The sequence below is a fragment of the Anomaloglossus baeobatrachus genome, chromosome 4, assembly GCF_048569485.1.
Source record: "Anomaloglossus baeobatrachus isolate aAnoBae1 chromosome 4, aAnoBae1.hap1, whole genome shotgun sequence".
NCBI classification, from domain to species: domain Eukaryota; kingdom Metazoa; phylum Chordata; class Amphibia; order Anura; family Aromobatidae; genus Anomaloglossus; species Anomaloglossus baeobatrachus.
Genome location: NC_134356.1, coordinates 294,796,880 through 294,812,418, shown reverse-complemented (window position 1 = coordinate 294,812,418; position 15,539 = coordinate 294,796,880). Strand labels below are relative to the sequence as shown.

The 15,539-nt window shown below is 40.4% G+C and overlaps 1 protein-coding gene across 5 annotated transcripts in view; it reads left to right on the top strand.

Moving 5' to 3' along the window:
- Positions 1-15,539, top strand: part of OSBPL8 (oxysterol binding protein like 8) — a 351,787-nt gene that overhangs the window by 179,628 nt on the left and 156,620 nt on the right. The window lies entirely within an intron of this gene.

Sequence of the window (15,539 nt, the reverse complement as noted above, 5' to 3'; positions counted from 1 at the left end):
GCAATTACAATATGTTAAACTTGGTAATAAAATGAAAAATTTCTCCTCTGGAGTTGGACAGTAAGCTTAATGAATAGATTTACAGTTTACCTCCAGTTTTATAAGCTATTGGACATGAGTAGTTAAAAAAGTATGATTATTGCCTGAAAGAAACACTCAAATGAATATATATTTTTTATTAAATCTGTGTTATGTGCATGTAGTGTGTGTGTGTTTATGTACTCCCTTACAGCTCCTCTCTCCAGTATTCAGCTACATTTTTCTCTTTTACATGACTGCTCTGTGACCCGGAAGTTGCTTTTACAATGTAAGCCTATGTGGTGGTAGAACAAGGCTCCATGGGATTTCACTGTAAGGCCTCTTTCACACATCAGTTATTTGCCATCAGTCACAATCCTTTTTCTCGACAAATCCATCAGATTGTGGCTAAACTGATGCGATGGATCTGTTTTTCATCAGATCCGACTAGCTGGGGGCTAAATAATAATTGGTGCATGCTCAGTTAAAAACTGAATCCGTTGCCGGAACAACAGTTCCTGTGCCCATAGGCTTCCATTCTACCAAACGAAGAGACAGCAACGGATCCGTCGCTGTCTGTTTTTTCAACGTACATAACAAACGTTACTGTGCACGTCATCTCCGTCCAACGGATAAACATTTTTCGACTGATCCGTCAAACGATTGATGAAATGTGAGGCCATCCGTCGCTAATACAAATCGATGAGAAAAAAACTGATCCAGTGGCATCAGTCGCCGGATCCATTTTTTTTACATTTCGACAGATTGTGACTGATGGCAAAAAACTGATGTGTGAAAGGGGCCTGAGACTTCCAGCTCATGCATAGTGAGCCGACTAGTTGTAAATGCGGTGACGTCACTCAAAAATGAAGCAAAACGCGCTGAACACTGTAGAGCGCAGCGGTAGGTGAGTACATGAATACACTCACACTGCACTATATAATAATCTGCTTATTCCATGTGAATTTTTATGATTTGCCTCGAGGGAGCATTGCACACAAAGTAGTAATAAAGAGAAGTCTAAAAAATTATCTTGGCAAGGACTATCAAAATTAGCACTAAATAAAAAGACCCATAGCTCTGAAATCATTTTGGTGGATTCAAACACAAAAAAAGCACAAGTTGTATACTGTGGAGAAGTAAGAATAAAATAAGATCAAATATTTGCCACGTTTGACCTCATGGACATGTCCTCTTTAATTTGTTTAAAAAAAAACCCTAAAGTGTTCTGTTCCTTTTTACCAAAATGCCAAAGCCTTTATTTCTCCAATGTGAAAACCCCAGCAAATGCTTGTAGGTGTCATCTCTGTACACATCTAGAAATTATTGCTTTTCAATCAATAACATCTGGATACTGTATACAGATTATTCACCCTAGTGGAGCAGGCTGCTGAGGACCAGTTGTCAGATCTCCTAGACCCACCATGACCAAACAATTGTTGTTTTAGGGACAGGTAGTGGGTGGGGATTGGTTGTGGCCTATAAAAAGGGCCACAACCAATCCACACCCACTACCAATCCACACCTACTTTTGGTTACTACAAAGCATTTTTTTTTAATCAATTTACAGCCTTGAAAATTTAATATCAAATGTGTGGAAAATTATCTGCGTAGTGGTAGGCAAAGTGGTATCAATACAGCCGGAAACAGTGATACGAAGGATCTGATCAAACAGGGATTTTCCTGGTCAAAACCTTTATGTCCCAGCACAAAACTCAAATTAACCATTGCTCGGCTGAGCACTAACTAGACATTAGCTTCTCGGACTATACAGGTGGCCAATTACCTGAAAAGGTAGCAAAAAGATTGTGTAGACTCCTACCAATAGCACTAACTGGAGACTAGCAGTCCTCGGTGTCGGTCTGTTGGAAAGATGTCCTTCTGAAATGCAGACCTTTCTAAAATCTGCCCAACACCTGGACTGAGGGCTATAGAGAAACATAGCCATGAAAGGAAGGTCAGGGTGACTACCCAGACCTGCCAAACTATAAAATCTAGGCATTACCAAAGCTCTTGGCAAACTATGGATATCCAGCCTTTCTAGATTCCTTATCCATCTCCCAGCTTTTCCTGGAAGAGTTGCATACTTTTTCGATCTTAGTATGCGTATTAGAGGAATTGTGGGGAAATATAGCAATTCCCGATCTTCTCGCCTATCACTTTGTCACACGGTAAAGAAATAGGGCACGTTAGACCTTTTTAAGCACATTTAGATATGGGTCATGTCTTGCTCTTTTCTCATAAATTGCTATGAGTCACATTATCTCGCGGGGTTATTTCACAGAGAAGCCTTTTGTTTTGGATACTGTTGTGTTTATTACTTACTATTTTTAACCTGCGATTAACTTGTATTATGAAATTACGCAAAGGACTATTGGTGCTACACAAGCGCTAATTAAACCTTTACCGTCATGTGGGTGCCATCATTGATACCACAGTGCAAGTTTATCTTCGGGGACCCAAAAGTAGCCCTACACATGTACATCAAGTGGATGGTCTCTCCACAGAGCACTTAATATGAGAGTCAGTGCTCTGCATCAGTCTTATAAAACAGCTGCTTGTGCCAATTGAAGTTTCCCTTTGCCTCTCACGTCCCCTGCATTTGCTGCTAGAAGAGAAATGTAATCCCTTGTAATGAACAGTTCTGCGGCTGCCAAAGCATAAAAGTCTAATAGACTATGCTGACATACGTCGGAGCCTTCTGTCGAAGGTACTATACATCAGGCAAAGCCTTCCATCAAACGTGCCACGTGATGTGAACAGGGACTAACACGTGGTCCGTATGGTTTTGGCAGAATTATTTTTTCTCTGGATTAAATTTTTTTTACATTTATAAATAATCAAATATATCCACTAACAAATACAATTCTTTGTCTGAGAATAAAATCTCGTTTTTAGCACAGTAAATTATTTCAGTAAATTACGGTATTTCCCTCTGCCACCTAGTTATTTTGGAGAGGACATAACATTGCTCATCACTATGGCCAAATGATTTCCCTGCTGTACTGTTTGCAGCCCTCTCGCAGTTCCTTCTAGCTCTTTCAGAAGCTGGATTTCCTAATGGTTACTCAGGTGCACTTCTATGAAGCTATATTAAGTCTGAAGCAGAGCAGATTGTTCTGCATGTAATTGAATACAGGCTTTTGAGAGTGGAATACCCATATCTAATGTAAGCACTCTCCTCTGGGTAATTTTCCCTAATTAGGGAATAGCTGTCCAGGTCATTGGTACACGTGCTCAAATCCACAGGGATTTCAGGATGACGCGTGGAGCAAGTATGTGGAAAGTGTATTTTTCTTGTTCCTTAATGTAGGGCATCGCTGCACATTATGCAACCTTGTCTGGGACTGTCATTTATCATTTAGATAGTGTCTATTGGGGGACCTACATAGCATTCTCTACAAATGTGTATGTCTGACACTAGGGAGAGTGTAGATGACTCTAGTTGTATAAATGACGTGAGCATTCAGACGAGCTGTTATTGGATTTGCATTGTGTGGCGGGGGATCGAAAGCTTATGGTTATACTTCTGATATCAGCAGTGTAGCACATTGCTGTTAAGCCATCCTGAAAGATAGAGCTGTCTATAGACATTCAATAACAATGAATGTTGGGCAAAAATGTTGTTAGTCAAGATTGAATTGTCCATTTAGGACAAGAACTTCTAACTGCTAAAGTCAACCAGATAAAAGTAAAAAAAGCATGTACTCACCGGTCGGGCTGGTGCCACCATTGCAGGAACAGTTGTAGTCCTGAAGTACATGTTTTGTTTCTCTTTTATCTGGGGGAACATTAGCATTTAGGAAGGGATTATCCACTAGTGGACCACCACTTTCAGAACAAGTGATTGTTTTACCCAACTGATCGACTATTTAAAAAAAAAATCTGGACAAAGAATCTTCAGTTGAAAAAAATATTTGCGGATAGATTATATGGCCAAGTGAAAATAGTGTAACGTCCAATATAATTTAAAAAGTGTGGTGTATGGCTTTGTTGTCTTAACAATCGTTCACTAGACGATCATTTGGTCAGTGGTTGTTCAGCCGTCAAAACACTGTAATCTAATGTATATGGCCACCTTACAGTTCTGATGACATAGTATTTACTCGTAATTACCACTTTTTGTTTCAAATTGACCTAGTTTCTTGTCTTATTTACACATGACACGTTATGCACTCCCTTTTATTCACCTGTAGACTTGAAGGTAGCACCCATAATTGTCAGCAGTGCTGGAACTATACAAAGCCGTCATCCCAGGAGTCATATTAGTATATAGCATGTATGTATTGCATATTCATTGCCAGCGAATAGTACCGGAAAGTAAAATTAATAGCATTTATATAGATTTTATATGAAAATATTTTATATCTTTTCATCGGACAACACTGAAGATATGACATTGATACCATGTATAGTAATAAGTATACAGCTCGTATATTAGTGTAAATTTGGTGTGCCCTCTAACACAGCCATTAATGTCAAAACCCAACAAAAGTGAGTACACCTCTAAGTGAAAATGGCCAAATTGTGCCCAGTGTCAATAGTTTGTGTGGCCACTATTATTTTCCAGCACTGCCTTACCTCTCTTGGGCATGGAGTTCACTAGAGCTTCACAGGAGTTTAATTGCTTAGCTGCTCAGACAACAGGTTTCAGTATCACAAAATCTCTGATTTTGTGCATATTGATTTAATTTAGATTTATTAATTTCCATTTTGTTAATTGATGAAAAAAAATAAAACCTCAACTTACACTACAGTTCAAACGTTTAGGGTCACTTAGATATTTCCTTATTTTTGAATGAAAAGCACATTTTTTCCAATGAAGCTAACATTAAATTAAACAGAAATACTCTATACATTGTTAATGTGGTAAATGACTATTCTAGCTGCAAACGTATGGTTTTTAATGCAATATCTACATAGGTATATAGAGGCCAATTTCCAACAACCACCAATCCAGTGTTCTAATGGTGCATTGTGTTTGCTAACTGTGTTTACAAATCCCTTGAAAACCCTTGTGCAAGTATGCTAGTACAGCTGAAAACAGTTTTGCTGATTAGAGAAGCTATAAAACTGACCTTCCTTTCAGCTAGTTGAGAATCATTTGTTGGTTCCATTAAACTTTCAAAATGGCCAGAAAAAGAGAGCTTTCATGTGAAACTTGACAGTCTATTCTTGTTCTTAAAAATTAAGGATATTCCATGCGAGAAATTGCCAAAAAAATGAAGATTTCCTACAACATTGTGTACTACTCCCTTCAGAGGAGAGCACAAACAGTCTCTAACCAGAGCAGAAAGAGAAGTGGGAGGCCCCGCTGCACAACTGAGCAACAAGACAAGTACATTAGAGTCTCTAGTTTGAGAAATTGACGCCTCACAGCTCCTCAACTGGCAGCTTCATTAAATAGTACCCACAAAATGCCAGTGTCAACGTCTACAGTGAAGAGGCAACTCCGGGATGCTGGCCTTCAGGGCAGAGTGGCAAAAAATAAGCCATATCTGAGACTGGCAAATAAAAGGAAAAAATTAATCTGGGCAAAAGAACACAGACATTGGACAGAAGAAGATTGGAAAAAAGTGTTATGGACAGACTAATCAAAGTTTGAGGTGTTTGGATCACACAGAAGAACGTTTGTGAGCCACAGTGTTTTGCATCCACTCTGAAATTTGGTGGAGGATCGGTGATGATATGGGGATGCTTCAGCAAGACTGGAATTGGGCAGGTTAATCTTTATGAAGGACGTATGGATCAAGTCACATACAAGGTTATCCTAGAAAAATAGTTACTTTCTTTTACTCATGCAATGTTCCCCAACAGACAAAAGTTTGGACACACCTTCTCAGTCAAAGAGTTTTCTTTATTTTCATGACTCTAAAAATTGTAGATTCATATTGAAGACCTCAAAACTATGAATGAAAACATGTGGAATGAAATACTTAGTGCTTTGCACACTCTTGGCATTCTCTTGCTGAGCTTCAAGAGGTAGTCACCGGAAATGGTTTTCCAACAGTCTCGAAGGAGTTCCCAGAAATGCTTAGCACTTGTTAGCCCTTTTGCCTTCACTCTGCGGTCCAGCTCACCCCAAACCATCTCAATTGGGTTCAGGTCTGGTGACTATGGAGACCTGGTCATCTGGCATAGCATCCCATGACTCTCCTTCTTAGTCAAATAGCCTTACACAGCCTGGAGGTGTGTTTGGGGTCATTGTCCTGTTGAAAAATAAATGATGGTCCAACTAAACGCAAACCGGATGGAATAGCACCGCTGCAAGATGCTGTGGTAGCCATGCTGGTTTAGTATGCCTTCAATTTTAATTTAATCCCCAACAGTGTCACCAGCAAAGCACCCCCCACACCATCACACCTCCTCCTCCATGCTTCACAGTGGGAACCAGGCATGTAGAGTCCATCCGTTCACCTTTTCTACGAAGACTTTGGTGGTTGGATCCAAAGATCTCAAATTTGGACTAATCAGACCAAAGCACAGATTTCCACTGGTCTAATGTCCATTGCTTGTGTTCTTTAGCCCAAACAAATCTTTTCTGCTTGTTCCCTGTCCTTAGCAGTGGTTTCCTAGCCGCTATTTTACCATGAAGGCCTGCTGCACAAAGTCTCCTCTTAACAGTTGTTTTACAGATGTGTCTGCTGCTAGAAATCTGTGTGGCATTGACCTGGTTTTAATCTGAGCTGCTGTTAACCTGCGATTTCTGAGGCTGGTGACTCCGATAAACTTATCCTTCGCAACAGAGGTGACTCTTGGTCTTCCTTTCCTAGGGCGGTCCTCATGTGAGCCAGTTTCTTTTTAGCGTTTGATGGTTTTTGCCACTGCACTTGGACACTTTCAAAGTTTTAGCAATTTTTTGGACTGACTGACCTTCATTTCTTAAAGTAATGATGGCAACTCGTTTTTCTTTACTTGGCTGCTTTTTTCTTTCCATAATACAAATTCTAACAGTCTATTCGGTAGGACTATCAGCTGTGTATCCACCATACTTCAGCACAACACAACCATTTATATGGCAAGAAATCCCACTTATTAACACTAGAACTACTGGACTCGTGACACCTATATAGAAATACATGGTGCAAAGTAGTCAAAATGACTACCTCAGTAGTTCTAGTGTTAAACCTGACAGGGCACACCTGTGAAGTGAGAACCATTACCGGTGACTACCTCTTGAAGCTCATCAATAGAATGCCAAGAGTGTGCAAAGCAGTAATCAAAGCAAAAGGTGGTTACTTTGAAGAAGCTAGAATATAAGACATATTTTCAGTTGTTTCATACTTTTTGTTAAGTATTTCACTCCACATGTGTTAATTCATAGTTTTGCTGCCTTCAATGTGAATCTACAATTTTCAGAGTCACGAAAATAAAGAAAACCCTTTGAAGGAGAAGGTGTGTCAAAACTTTTGGTCTGTAGTGTGTGTGTGTGTGTATATATGTATATATATATGTGTGTGTGTATATATATGTGTGTATATATATATGTATATATATGTATATATATGTGTGTATATATATATATATATATATATATATATATATATATATATATATATATATATATATATATATATATATATATATATATATATATATATATACATACATACATACATACATGTGTTTGTGTATGTGTATATATATATATATATATGTGTATGTGTGTATGTGTATATATATATATATATATAAAAATATATTTATATAAAAATATATTTATATATAGAATTTTCTGTATACATGTAATTTTTGTGGACTCATATTGGCACAAGGGGTTTTCCTATGTGTGTGCTCCCCCAGCTGGTGCTAATGGGTAGGACACCCTGTATTTTACGGTATTTTCTTCAGTTCTTGATTACAGGCACTCTGTAACAAACCAGGTAATGTTGCCTGTGTTTTTGGCTGTAGGGGTACAAGAGTACAATTATAGTGAAATATGGTTCATTGCCAGCACCACTGTATTGTATTCTATTACAATAGATATTTTTAGGAAAAATAAAAGCAAATCTTAAACCACGGAGAAATGCAAATAAATCTTTATAATGAAGGAAAGCACCATAGCAGAGAATTGTGTAATCAATAATGCATGTTGGTAGTCTAAATGCAGGATTTTTTGCAGAAGTTTTAATAATGAAAAATGTTAGCGAACGTCTACCAATCTAATGGGAAAGCTTTGATCTGGGGATTTTGTGATCTACCTGGCTAGTTTAATGGGACGGCTCATAGGGGACAGTGTAGTGTTATAGGTGCACCGTGTACATGTTGCTCAGTGTCGGGGCGTTCCATGTGCTGCATTCTTGTACAAAGCTTCCTCGGGACTCTTGATCCAGGAGAAACAGATGAAGAGGTGCTGTAGTTTCCTGACAGTTGGAATGACAGCTTACAGAAATACTTTGTAAATGTGGGCTGCTCTCTAAATCCTCTGCTTTCCAGAATACTGACACTGTTTAGAATGAGCAGTTTATCGGCATACAAATATGCTAACAGCATTGGTAACGCTTGGCATGTGTCTCCTGACGTGCTTGTAATGTCTATCGTGATCCATTTCCCTGACATTTTCCAGAATATGCATTTACTAATCTCGTATTCTTTAACAATTTCCTTACCATGGTTGCATTGTACACTGAAGAGAACCTCCTTTTTTTTTTTTTTTTTTTATAATTAAGAAAGTTCTCTGGGAATAGAAAAAAAATAACTAAAGGAAATGTCATAATTAAATTCCTGAATAAGGTAAATTAGCAAATCAAAATAATTTTACCTAGGAAATTAATCAATATAGAGTCAATATAAATGCCCTCTTGTTACACTGGCAGAAACCTGTCCTAGAAAGTTAGGACTGGAGCATGTGCATTAGGAGGCTCCTCTGCTGTCACCTGGAGGTGCGTATATCATGTATTGTAATTCAGAAAGACAGAGGGGACTAAAAGGAAGGATAGCCCTCTTACCTCAGCACCCCTGGTGTCTCCAATATGGCATTATTACATCCAAATATCAGCCGGAAGCACACCTTTTTACATTTAAAGGGAACCTATCATCAGAAATGTTGCACTAAAACTAAACGTTTCCCCCTCTGCAGCTCCTGGGCTGCATTCTAGCAATGTTTCTGTTGTTTATGTGCCCCCTTTCTGACCAAAATAAAGACTTTGTAAAGTGGTACCTTTTTGTATGCAAATCTTGATAATGGTACACGGGGGCGGTCCCTCTGGTGTCCGTTAGTCTGCCTCCTGCCGCTTTAGGCCATCCCCCATCGCGCAATTTCAAAGAGGTGACGTGCGGTAAGCTAGCCAGCACTTGCGCAGAACGGTGGAGGCGTCGGTGAATGTGCGAGCACGAGATTATGGGCGGGCACTTGCTGATGAAAATCACAGCGCCGCCCATAATCTCGCGCCTGCGCAACACGTCAGCAGCGGTCACACTGTGCACATTGCACAGTCCCGCGAGAGTGGCATGGCGCATGCGCGAGACCTCGGACGCACTGGGCGGCCTCCTGAGGTATGAAATTGCGCGATGGGGGACGGCCTAAAGTGGCAGGAGGCAGACTAACGGACACCAGAGAGCACGCCCCCGTGTACCATTATCAAGATTTGCATACAAAAAGGTACCACTTTATAAAGTCTTTATTTTGGTCAGGAAGGGGGTACATAAACAACAGGAACATTGCTAGAATGCAGCCCAAGAGCTGCAGAGGGGGAATCTTTTAGGTTTAGTGCAAAATTTCTGATGACAGGTTCCCTTTAAAGACTGTGCGAGGCGTCTACTGCACATGCTCCCGGGCACTTGTCACAATGTTAGGATTGGAGCCTGTGAGCATGTGCAGTAGGAGGCTCCTCTGCTGTCACCTGGAGGTGTTTAAATCATATATTGTAATTCAGAAAGGCAGGGAGAACTAAAGGCAGCGTAGCTCTCTTATCTCAGCACCTCTGGTGTCTCTAGTATTGCATTATTGCATCTGACTAGCTACTGGGAGCATATCTTTCTACATATGAAGAGACGGCACGAAGCGTCTACTGCACATGCTCCCGGGCACTTGTCCTAGAATGTTTATACAGTAGGTGCTTGTGAATATGTCCTGTAAAAGCTACGGGCATTTTTCATGGTTTAGAATATGTGCTGCTAGTGGATATTTGGAAATAATATTGGAGATACCAGGGTTGCTAAAGTAAGAAAACTACTCGCATTTCTGTCCACTCTCATTCTGAATGACAACTTATGGCATAGGCACATGGTGTAGAAGAAAACCTTTAAAGAGACCGATAATGGAGATATGGATCCTTGATAAAAAATTTGTTAGGAAGATATATATATTTTTTTTACTTTCAGTTGGAAATCCTTGGCATGTGTTATTTATGCAAAATTTGTTGAAATAGCAGTGATCATTATTGCTGCTTGCCTGCCTCTTGCTTGTATGGTTCTGAAATGGAGAAACCTATTACAAGCAGGAGACATTGGTGATTGGATAAACCATATGTTATGTTTGTATCCCTGCTTACTTTCATGTATGTATGAGCTCCACAAACCATACAGCCAGTTTTTCTTTAGCTGTTCTATATGTTGAACCAGCCATCCCATTTTGTTACTTACAGAGAAATCTGGATATCCGTGAATGTTGCTAGTACACTTAATTGCATCCCAACAACTTTTCCTCACCTGGAAAATTATGCTAAATATGAATTGTGTGCCTGGGGATTCAATAGAATATGAAATCAATGTCATCAAGTTTTTGCTTCCCCGTGTGCGAGCAGCATAATGTAGAAACAGTGACCCTGATTCCAGAGATGGCACCTACTGGGCTGCTTTTTGAAGTTTTGATAGAATCACAGTTTTTTTTCAAGAAGAAATTTATCTTTTCAAGCAAAACTGCTGCATGAAGTCCGCAGTATTCATGAGCACTGTATAACTCTACTGGCCCCACTAATTGGCAGCTTTCTGTCTACGCATAGTGTAAGCAAATGCTGCCAATCAGTGGTATGGGCAGAGTTATGTCGAATTCGGGATTTTACACAACTGGTAGATCTGCATCAAATAAAACAATGATTTTATCGAAACTGCAGCAAACAGCCCAGTAAATGATATATCACTATAATCTGGATCTCTGCACTTACATCATGCTTCTCTCAGATGGGGTAACAAAAACCTATATATAAATATATATATGTATGTGTGTGTGTGTGTGTGTGTGTGTGTGTGTGCAGCCCCTGGAGCAGACGAACTGCTTGGATCCGGGGTTGCCATGGCTCGAGGGTCTCCGGACGCGGGGCTTGCGGTCACTTCAAATGTAAAAGGGGGATTATTTACAAGGGATAGTTCGTGACGCCACTCGTGGTTAGCGATAAGGGGAGTACCGCCATTGCTGATGGGAGTACCCGGGGGAAAAGGAGTGTGGCAGCCAGGTGGTGATCCCTCCACGGGTAGGGGAGACCCCTTGGACTCTAGGTGACGGATAGCGTTGTGCAGGTTATGCGGACAGGTAGGACGCAGGGTATGCAGTGTACTCACTCAGGCTGTGTGGATGTTGGTGTAATCATTAAGCAGACTCTGACACAGAACTAAACCAAGTCTCTGGGTGCTGCTGCCACTCTAGGGAGCTCGTCCGGGTATCCGTTCCCACTGGTACTGCTTAGTGGTCCGGAGCCTAGCTCTATGCACAATTGTGTAGATGTTCCTAAGTGACCCTTCGTCCTCAAGCTGTCAGGGTCCCGCTCCCTATGTTGAAATAGTGGATCTGTGCTCTCGATGGCTGACACTTGGGATTTCAGTGGGCCGCATAAGCTGCAAAGCCGTGTCCCCTTCGTTGTGTTGGTGCCTTCAATCTCTGAGCTCTAGAGGAAAATTCATAAAGAGACTATCCTCCACAGGTGACTTATCAGGTTGTGTGAAGCTACTCCCTGATCTTGGGTCCTGTACCCCGCCGTGCTCTGTACCGGTTCGGTTACTGGACTTTCTGGTGCCGACCGGTCTCCAAAACTAAGTCAGTACCTTCTCCTTCATTAGCCAACCACTATGAAAGGAATATTGGATTTTAGAACCAGTTGTTGTTTTATTGCAGAATTTCCACAGACACAGTAAAAATCAAATGAACATTCTTTTTGTCTTTAGTAGTGTACATATTTTTTTTTTTTAAATGTACAATTAGAGTTGCCCATTGTCATGAAATTGAACACCTTAAAGGGAACCAATCACCAGGATTTTCGTATATAACCTAATGCCAGTTGTATACTGCCACTATCAGGCTGATTCTATACATACCTGTAGTGGTCAGCTCGGATATTTAGGTTTTGAAATCCAAGAATGTAAAGTTTACTAAATCATCAACTTGTTGAGTGACAGCAGCTGAGGATCAGATAATATCTGAGCGGGTATTTATACTTATCCCCTCCCCAGTCCCCGCCCCTTCTGGTCACATGGGTATGACCTCACATAGGTCTTACTAGTGAAAAGTTAAATCGAGTGTATGATACTTATGCTAATTCTAACAAGGGGAGGGGATAAGTATGAATATATTATCTGATCCTCAGCTGCTGTCACTCAAGAAGCTGCTGATTTTATGAACTTCACTTTCTTGGATTTCAAAACCTAAACATCCGAGCTGACCACTACAAGTATGTATAGAATCAGCCTGATAGTGCCAGTATAGCACTGGCATTAGGTTATATACGAAAATCCTGCTGATTGGTTTCCTTTAAGCACCCTCATATTTTGCTATTTTGAGCTTTAAAGGTGATATCAGCTGGATTTTCCCCTCATCCCCTCTCCCCAATATCTATGCTGATGTAGTGCTTTAAGACGAGTCCAGCAATACTGGTACATGGGCAGTCTAATCCTCTGTTACTGATATATTAGCGTTTGCTTTGATATACAAATGAGGCTGTAGATCTGATGCTTCTGTCACTCCAGCTCTATTCCCCATCCATGCTCCCTCCTCCTGCTTGACTGATGGCCTCCACGCTGTGTGACTTCAGACTAAGGAGCTGTCAGTCTGGTTTGGCTGATCAGTGCATGCTGTTCCCATATAAATACTTCAAGTGTCTGGTTTATCGATACAGTTGTGATTTTGGTAAACCCTGGAACAAAGAAAAGATGCCAAAAGTAAAGCACTGTGAACTTTGCAAGCCTTCAAACCGTCAAGAAAATGAGCCTAGACTGCAACAGAGTCTCATCTCCAGGTCACAGATTCAGGACAAAATGAAGCATCCCTGGCATTTTACTCCCATAGGATCTTAGGACCAGAAACACCATTGAAGGCTGAAAATCATGGAAGCCTGGTTATTAGCATTTTATGGTGTTAAATATATGGCAAATGTCCTATACTGGAATTCTCTGCATACTCAAGGCTGCCAGAGTTAATTCTCTGGTTACAAACTTTCTGCATTTTATGGAGTCAATATACAGTGCCAAGCCCAGCTAGGACTTTGCACAGAGGAAAACATTCCCCTTCTATAAATTTCAGTTTTACTCATCTGCTTCTAAATGCTACACATTAAAGGTAAGATATACTTTGTCCATATTTCTGCATTTTTAAGCAGTTTTTCTTCTATAGGGTGCCCCCAGTTCTTGATTAGGTGCAGATCAAAGAGACATTTATAACAAGATGGACCTTGTATAGTTCTATTTTTGGCTACGCCAATCCCTGGTTTGGTAACAAATTGTCTCCTTATTGTGCTGTCCTTGTTTCCAAGAGAAGCTTTAAAATAAATGTTTCACATGGATCAAGACCACCGGCATCACCACATTCTAGCTGGTTAAGCTACAGTGGAAAAAGAAAAAGCAGTTGTATCAATGCAGCATGACAGATGTCGAGTCCAGTAACAGCTGCAGCATGATTGATTCCACCCATTTGACCTACTGATGATGCACACTTGTGGTTTGCTATGACCGTGAATCTGGCAAGTACCTAGCACTATGGCTCTTTTACCCATAGCAAGCAGAGCCAAAGTTTGGACATTTTGGTTTGGTTTTAACCTGAAAGATTACTTTGTCTTTTTTCTTTCTGGATAAAGTACGGTAACTACTTTACTTTCTCCAACATTCCTACTTGAATTCTCTTGAACACGCCAATTTCTTCAAGCAATAGAAACTTAAGCTACTTTCACACATCAGTTTTTTTGCCATCAGGCACAATCCGGTAGAAAAACTGATGCGACGGATCCGTCGAAAAAACTGATCTATCGCTTCAGTTTTTTCCTCCGTTTCTTCTGTTTTTCGTCGTATCCGTTGTGATACTGAGCATGCTCAGTTTAAAAAAAACGCAATTTGCCGTTGGATTCCGTCATATGACCAATATACAACATGCTGGACGCGCCGGATCCGACGTGGTCCGTTTTTTTGCCGTTGTCTAAAAAGTTCCATGCTGCGTCCTTTTCGGCAGCCGGACGAAGACATTTCGTCAGATCTGGCGGACGCTGCATGCAACGCAAGGCCATCTGGCACAATCCGACAATAATACAAGTCAATGGGGAATAAAACGGATCCGGCGCCAGATCAATTTTATCCGCATTTCGCCGGATTGTGACTAACGGCAAAAAATGGATGTGTGAAAGCAGCCTTAGAGACCCTATGAGCACAATTTTGTAATGTAATGGTGCTGTATGCGTCTGTGCACACATTACTTCTTTTTTTCCTTGCAGATTTAAATCTGCGTTTTTGCTGCAGATTTAACTCCTACTATTGAATGGGTAAAAAAATGCATTAAAAAGGTATGCAAAAAAAGTGTCAAAACCCCCTTTACTTAATGCTGTATTTTTCCGTCCAACACATCAGTATTTTCAGTAGCAAATTTGTTGTGTGTGTGTCCATACTAAACATTAAATTGATATTATACCTTTGGTGAAGAAATCTTCTTTTGTAGTTCTTTTTTTTTAATCAGCATTTGAGGTTTTCTACTAATTTTGGTTCACAGGGGCTGAGCTGTACATTGTTCTCCCTGTCTGTGATTCCCCAGCCTCTCCGCCTGCCTCCTGCCTGTGAGTGACCTGCCTGCTGTGTTTGAAATCTCAGCAGTGACCTGTCATTCACAGACCGCAGGCAGGGGAGGGGCTGGGGAATCACAGACAGGGAGGAGACGTTGGTGTACTGTCCGACCCCTGTGCTCCAAAATTGCATTAGTAGAAAACTTCAGATTGTGTTTAAAGAAATGGATTTCTTCACCAATGATATCAATATTATCAGTATTGCAGTGCTATTACAGCTATGTTGTTACTTTACATTCTAAAATCGTTGAACATATGAAATTTGAAGTGCATTACTGCCTAAAGGTCCTTAACACATAAATTGGCCTCTTTGTGAGAGTCCGTCAGCCGCTACAATGCATTCTTCTTTGACGCGTCCATAACCTAATATCATGCTTCTCTTGGGCTAAGAGCCTACAAATTTATGGACAGGTAGGCAAATTGATGCGCTAAGTACCATCATTTTTAAAACTACAAAATTAGTGCTGACAACTTTTTAAGAAAATCTGGCTTTTTTTTAATCCTGAATTGTCTTTACCATTTCTTTGGTCGTTTCATGAACATTTTTTTCTG